Raw genomic sequence first — 7,123 nt, 5'->3', positions numbered from 1 at the left:
GTTATTTTCCTTTGGTTTGTTATATCACAATTTAAAATTTTTAATCTGTACAACATTTAAATAAATTCTGGGTAAATTCCCTTGTTATTTCTCTTTTCTAAGAAAAAAAACAGTTATTCCTATCACCGGTGCCCAATTGTTGACATCTTTCCAAATTTTACTTTTCTCCCCTATGAATATTTTAGTTACTTAAACACAATTTTATGCCTCTGTACTAGTTTTATTTTTCTAAACACATTGCACATATTGTATTTCCATTTATTTAGCTCCTACTGGGTAACCTTCTCCCATAGCAGCATTCTTGCTTGGTTCTGGTAACCATGCCCTCTCCTTGCTCTTTAGGTATAGAGATAGTAGCGTGTTACTGGTGGTGCTGACCCTGGGCTTTTCCATTCTCACTTGCTGGTTTCCTTTGAACTCTGCTCACAACCTTGTAAAGAGCCTCTTCATTAAATTTGCTTTATTTAACAATATTGAATATGCTTCTTTTTTCCCAGGAGTCTGACTGTTATGAATTGATTAAACCCAGTTTCTTCTAGTGAAAGTGATGCTCAGGAATGTGTAGTAATTTTCTAAGTTTGCACAGCACGTAAAGGAGGTAAAAATCCAGATCTGAACTCAACTATCTTCCAAATGTGAATATCCATCATTGTTGCCATGCGGGGTGATAAAGACTGAACTGTAGATGATACCAGGACTACTGAAAAGTTTCATATAATGAAACATATTTTCATAATATTTTAGAACAGGCAATGACTATTTTGAAAATACTATATCAATATTAAAGGTTCTTGGCTATCTAGCAGCAGCAATATTTTTCTGAGAGCTAGCCACATCACAAGATCTGAGACATTTCAAGGGTGAGATTAAGTACAAGAGGCAGATATCAGCATTAGTATATTTTAAAATGACAACTTCAAGGAGAATGCTTCCACAGAAAAGAGAGCCCAAGAGGCTGCAGTCATTAGCCTTCTTTCCAAGTCCCATAAATCCAAGGCAAAATTGCCAAAATCTCAATGACATAATTGATGCAAAGGGAAACATGTGTTGGTAGAGGGGAGAGAATGGGTAACCTCCACCCTGTAATACTTGGCTAGTTTTCTGGAAAATAACAATAAATTTGCCAAACTTAATCTGAACTTGCTCAGTTCTGCTGAGTCTTTCATCCATAATTAATGTGAAGTTTTCACCATCATTGCAAGGTCCACATATCTTAATCCTGCTTTTTTTGTGGTTTGATGATAAAAACCACTGACATTCACAAGTGCACAGGAAATTCAATAGAGTCTTTTAAAAAGGTTCTGGTTTTGTTTGGCGTATAGATTTTGAGTCTGGAATAGGACAAAACCAAAATTTGAAAGGAAGCTTAATGAGTTAATCCTGCAAGAATCAAAAGTCACTAAATCATTTCAACCAAGTTGATTCAACTTGAAACTACCAAACACACAATCCTGGTTATAATTCTAACGTTTACCTGTATTTATATTGAAGATTCTTATTCAAAATTTTGTATAACCAATTCAGAACTCTACATTATTAAAATGACTTGGTATTTTAATAGGCTGTTTTTGTTCTAATCACATATAAATCTCAACACATAAACAGTTGAGTTTTCCTCATAAACAAAGACATTTTCATTAAAATAAACTATCCATATAGTTTATTTTATTAAACATTTTAAAATAGTTAATACACTCACATACTACCATGTTCAAAAATTACTAAGGAGATTAGAGAGAAAAGTATGTTTTCTTTTTGCCCTTTTCCCTAGCTATGAGCTCTACTCTTTGGAGGCAAGCTGAATTTTCAGTATGTGAGTATCCTTCTAGAGACAGCCTAGGCGTATGTAACAAGCATCTATATATGTGGGTCTGTATATACATTTAGGTTTTATTTTGATTTCAAACAGATGGTAGTACACTCTATAGTGCTTTGGACTTTGATTTATTCCCACTTAAAATAAATCTTAGATATAATTCCATAGCATTGTTTCATTCGTGTGTAAGAGATAAACAGAATTCACTTGTATCACTGTATCATAATTATAGTACCAGCTAATATGTTTAAACATTTAGTTGAATTTCCCTTACTTAACTTCCTTCCTTCCTTCCTTCCTTCCTTCCTTCTTTCCTTCCTTCTTTCCTTTCTTTCTTTCTCTTTCTTTCTTTTTTCTTTTTTCTTTCTTTCTTTCTTTCTCTTTCTTTCTTTCTCTCTCTCTTTCTTTCTTTCTCTTTCTTTCTTTCTTTCTCTTTCTTTTTCTTTCCCTCTCTCTTTCTTTCTTTCTTTCTTTCTTTCTTTCTTTCTTTCTTTCTTTCTTTCTTTCTTTCTTTCTCTTTTAGATGGAGTCTCACTCTGTCACACAGGCTGCAGTGCAGTGGCATGATCTCAGCTCACTGTACCCTCCACCTCCAAAGTTTAAGTGATCCTCCTACCACGGCCTTCCAAGTATCTGGAATCATAAGTGTGCATCACCACACCCAGCTGATTTTTGTATTTTTAGTAGAGATGGGGTTTCACCACGTTAGCTAGGCTGGGGATTTTGGTACTTTTCTAATGCTCTAACCACTTCAATTCTTAATAGTACAATTATTAAACCCATTTTACATATAAGGAAACTGAAGGACAGAGAGATTCATTAACTTTGCATGAGATCATGGAGATAGAAGACATTAGAGGTAGCCAAAGTGAGATAGTTTAGTTCCAGATAGTGAAAATTTTGAGAGACAATCTCCATGTTTCTCTCGTGTTACTGTAAATCTTATAAACAGATGTACTGGCTGTTTTTGTGACAGACTTTTCTAGAATGTTTGTATAGCAAACTTCTTTGAAAAATAGAGATTGTAAATCTCTTCCAGGCAGAGGGAAGATTTCTTTACTGTCCAAGGAAAATAAAGATAGCATATCTCTATGGAAAAATAACAGATTTGTTTGCAGTTGATTATAAAAGAGTTGAGTTCCCTAAGTTTGAGGTCCATGAGCCATGATGCAACATGACTGTATGTGCAGGATCCATATGAACTCCTGTACCTTGTCTCCATAGAAATGGGGAACAAGGTGAAACTATGCATACATGATGTCCTTGCCTGCTGTATTGTGAATAATCAAGTGCTTTGTCTTTGATCCAAGAATCTCATGGCTTCCGTCCATGAAACTGTGATTGACTAACTTGATAGTTTTTAAGTGAAGTAAATCTCAGAACTTTCACCATCCTAAGCAGAGTTCTTAACCTATTCTTTGTTGCCTATGTATTTAATCATAATTTATTAAATTTATTAAATCCCCTATTGGTGGATATTTACATTAATTTCCATATTATGTTCAAAACATTGGGACACTTTTATTTCTGATCCAATATGTAAAGAATTTGAAAATTGTCACTCCCATCCTCACATACACATACAAAAATTATAAAATTGTGAAATTAACAAATCTTAGATCCATGAAAAACTGATGTCCAAGACAAACTGCTGTCCCCCAAAATGGAAAACAGTAAATAAAGAGAAGCACAGCTTACCAGGAGCAGAAGTGGCAAGCTGTGCTTCTCTTTATTCACCTGTCTTCCATTTTCACCTGGAGTCAATACCAGTAGAAACACTATAGTTGGTCAAATGCTGGAGGTTCACTGTGGACAAGCTAGAGAGTTAAAAATTTCAAAAAGTGAGGGGAGTATCAGGGGAAATCAGACTTTCATAAGTTTTTCCTCCTAGAGCCTCAGGAAGTTCTTACTATGAAGATCAGAGTAAACTACCCTTGTTTTTCTAGCACAAGGAGGAGACAAAAAACCATTCTGAAATACACTAAGAGCTCTCTGATCTCCTTAGTATAGCTTGCCATCAAGCAAAATTTTTTTTTGTCAGAGGTTAACTTGCTTAGAGGAAGGGAAATACCCAACTTTAGCCCTATATCCTTCAATATGGGGAAAGGGAAGCACTCAACACTAGTCCCTTTCTAGTGTTCCATGTGAGAGAAGAAAAATACCCAACTCCACCTCAACTCCTGATCCCTCCAGCCTAAGAGATGTGAGGGAAAACCTCAGAAACACTTGTGAAGATCACAAACCAGGAATATAGGCTCAAAAGAAGACAGAGACCTAATCACAGAATACAGAATCCTCCTTCACCTTTCCACTGAATCAATATGGCACTTATATAACAGGGATTACAGTAGAAAAGAAAGAGAAAGCAAGAAAGCAAGAAAGAAGAGAGGGAGGGAGGGAGGGAAAAGAAGGAAGTAAGCCTCGCACACTATTTAAGAAGAAGTCTCTAAGAAAACTCAAAGTCAACAGAGGAGACAAAAACAAGAATGCTAGAGGAAATTTTCACTACAACAAACACTAAACAGTCTGACTCCTAGTCAGATAAACATAAAACTTTGCACTAAAGGTCTATTCATTCCATTTTCTTTTGCCAAATACATCATGTCTGGCTGTCAACATAAAGTTATAAGGTATGCCAAAGGCAAAAAAAACAGAACAAAACAAAAAAAAACACACACAATCTGAAGAGACAAAAAATCAGAACCAGTCAACTATGGCAGATTGTGAAATGATACTGGGAATTTTAAACAACTATGTCTAATACACCGCATACCCCAACAGAAAAAGTGAATAATACACAAAAACAGTTGGGTAATGAACCAGAGAGATGGAAATTCTAAGAAAGATTTAAAGGAAATACTAGAAATCAATATCACAATAAATGAAATGAAGAATGCCTTTGATGGGCTCATCAACAGACTATATGTGACTTAAGAAAGAATCACTGAGCTTGAAGATATGTCAATAGAAACTTTCCAAACTGAAAAGCAGAGAGGAAAAAAAATAATAAAAAATAATAAAAAAAATTAAAAAACCCAGAATACCCAAGAACTGTAGGACAATTATAAAAGTGCAAAATATGAATAATGGGTATACCAGTAAAAGAAAGGAAGGGACAGAGAAAATATTTGAATATTAGAGTTTGTTACTTGTTTTTCTCAAAATGTCTAGGGGATTTCTTTCTCACTCAGAATAGGATACAATTTATTTCTTAGTGCTTTTAAGATCTTCTTTGATCTTTCACCAAGGCTACACTCAAATCTTGTCTTCTTCCACTCTTTCCTTCTATTACTCAGCACTGATCACACTGAGCTCTTTTTTTTTTTGTCAAGTGTGCCAAACTTTGCCTGATATAGTGCTTTCAAAACTCTCTTTCCTCTGCTTAGATTACCCTTCTGTTAAACATTCCCATGGGTCTCTCCTTCACTTTATGCAAGCCTCTGCTGAAAAACTCCCTCCTCTGAAAACCTCTCCAGATCATCTCATCTAAAATAGACATTTCCAGTTTCACTCTCTATCCCTGCCCTACTTTACTATTCTTTTTTCTTTTATATTCTTCTATTTGTTTAATTGACACATAATAAATATGCATATTTATGGGATACACAGTGGTGTTTCAATGCACATAATGTATAGTGATCAAGTCAGATTAGCATATCTATCATATCAAACATTTGTTATTTGTTTGTGTTGGGAATATTCAATATCTTCCTTCTAGATATTTGAAACCATATAATATATTATTGCTAGCTATAGTTATCCTACAGTGCTGTAGAACACTAAAAAGTATTCTTTCTGTCTAGCTATAATTACTTTACTATTCTTAATAGCACTGATCACTATATGACATTATTATTTCTTTTTTGCTTATTGTCTGTCTCTTCCACTAGATTATGAGCTGTATAAAGGAATAGGTCTCTCTTTCACTCCAAGGACCTAGGACATTACTAAGCATATAGTTAGTGTANATCTGAAGGTTTTCTTCTCCTAAAGTATGTTCTATAATCCATTTTCCCATTGCATTTGCTTCTCTTATTTTTTCATGATTTAATATGTAAATAAGACAAGTTTTCTGAAGGAATGAAGAAAAGAATCACTAGATGATGAGGATGAAATTTATTAATTCAGTCTCTTCTCCTGGAAAGTTAATACAGAAGGAAAAAAATGGTGTGTGACACATAGAGAATGGAAGTTTTTACAAGGAAAGGAAGCAAAATCAAATAAATTATTTGTAGGTGCTCTATGTTTTGGGTACATACACATGAATTTGATATAAACAGAAGAGTAGAGTTTTATTTCAAAGTCCCCAAAATATCCATTTTATTTCTGGGATAAAGAATCTAGTGGCTGTTACTTTTTGCATTAAAAAAGCAGGTTCTTGTATCTTTTCTTCTGTTCCTTTTCCCACATCCAATTTTCTATTTCATCATTAAATGCAAAAATTTTTGACCCAGTCAAATATGCTTTACCTTTAATCCTGATAAACTTTTGACCTACATAAATTTATTCTGATTATACATATTTCCATAGCACTCTCAAATTACTCTAGTACGCTAAGCCTGCTGGGATGTAACATACCTAACATTTACTTGGCATCTGCCAACTTTACTTACTTCATACAAAGTATAGTTAAAAAGTGACATTGAAAAGCATCTATATATATAATGTGTAGAGACACATACACACATACGTGTGTGTGTATATATACTTGAAACTATTCTATTAATAATAAAGCTGATTACTTTCCTCTTTCCTTTTGTTACCATCACATTATTTCAAGCCATCACTATTTCTTTTCTTTTTGATGAAAAGAGCCTAAAGACAGGGAAAGAAAAGTCTTTCATATTATGCTTAAAGTTAAATAGTTTCATGTAAAAGAAGAATGAGTGAGGGTTTAGAAATACACGACAAATGTAACTGTGTGCATACGAATATGTATATTGTCTTTTTGTCAAAGACAGCAAAAGAACAGACAGAGAGGCATTGTTTTGTTGAGCCACAAAGCAATACTTAAATGTATTCCCTTTGAGTCATTTTCAAATACCATGAATGATTGTTAAAAGAGAGAAGAGCGTGGGAAGACAAATGAAGCAATAAAACAATATTAAGGTAGCAGGGATTTGTATATATGAGTAAGTATTCTAAAAATATTTTTAAAAGACGAGAATGGTCTAGTGGTTACAAGGAAGAACAGGAGTAAGAAAGTCCTCTGGCTGAATTCCCCTCACTTGCCAATGAGTTTGCCAGGTGAGTTCTACAAGTGACATTGCCTCAGCTTTGGCCTCTACCACTCCAAGCAAATAATGT

Source organism: Rhinopithecus bieti, unplaced genomic scaffold (genome assembly GCF_001698545.2).
Source record: "Rhinopithecus bieti isolate Rb0 unplaced genomic scaffold, ASM169854v2 scaffold_33326, whole genome shotgun sequence".
Classification (NCBI taxonomy): domain Eukaryota; kingdom Metazoa; phylum Chordata; class Mammalia; order Primates; family Cercopithecidae; genus Rhinopithecus; species Rhinopithecus bieti.
This window is presented reverse-complemented; position numbering follows the sequence as displayed.